Here is a 1,107-nt window from a genome sequence, read left to right as displayed (position 1 = left end):
ACCCAGATTTTGGCAACTTTTGAAAGCACTTTTGAGGTAATACTGTCCTCTAGTGGCTAGGTAGCAGGTAGTGATTACCCTCCAAATAAATAGCCAATGAGCCTTGAGTGGAGATGGTATGACAAGTCAGTGGGAAACTCATTTTGCACTCGAACTACAGATTCCAAAGGAAAGGCAAACCCCACGGCTATGGTCATTGGTACAGTTCAGGATTTCTGCCTCCCCCGCCCCATGTGTTGGCTACAGGCTAGGTTCAAATCCCAATTCTGCTTATTACTGCTGAAAGGCTTTGGTCATGTTAATTAATCTCATTTTCTCTTCTGAAAAAGAAACAATCTTGAAAAGATTGACCTTCCATGAAGATCAAATGAAGTAACACGTGTAGTGTGTCTGGCACGTCATAAACGCATCACACACGTGAGCTGTGGCAATACTAAGGAGCAGTGGCAAGAGCTGGGGGAGGAGTGGAGACGAACAGACCTGGACAAATTAGTGACCTTTCTGGGACTCCTACAGAACTGTTCTGGAGAAATTAATTCATTTTTCCAGGTACTTTTAAGTTTGCTTTTCCTAGCGTTTCTTCTATATTCCTGAATAATTTTCCACTCAAAAATTTCACTGGTTCTCCCTGCCTCCCATAGTAATCTAGACATAATTAATTTCCCCAGAACAGTTCTGTGGGCAGGGAGGGCTCTACACTATGCACCCTCCTAAATCCCCGAAGCTCAGACCGTCCTGGCCTGGGTCGCCACTGCTGTCCTGCCCCCGGGCTTCCAGGCTGTGCTTGCTCTTCTCCCACACCAACCCCATCACCACAAAAAGCCCCTCCTTCTCCAACACGGGGACTTTTGCAATTTTCTACCTGAAATCACCCACTCCCTACCTCTAACCATCTGTGATGAGCAGAGGACAAGATAAAGTTTGAGAGAAAAGAAACCATTTGTTCACTTTGAAGTTTAATTTTGTAATAAACTTCACTTAATTTTGAAGTAAATTTGCAAAGCCAGCAAAATTCTTTCAAAGTCAACCTTGCTCAGGCCTAGTTGCTTATTTACTGCCAAGCTGGATGTTTTCATTAAAAGATTAACTTTGAGCCTTCAGCCTCTC

The sequence above is a fragment of the Trachypithecus francoisi genome, unplaced genomic scaffold (genome assembly GCF_009764315.1).
Source record: "Trachypithecus francoisi isolate TF-2019V2 unplaced genomic scaffold, Tfra_2.0 Lachesis_group5, whole genome shotgun sequence".
NCBI lineage: Eukaryota > Metazoa > Chordata > Mammalia > Primates > Cercopithecidae > Trachypithecus > Trachypithecus francoisi.
Note: the sequence above shows the minus strand (reverse complement) of the source record.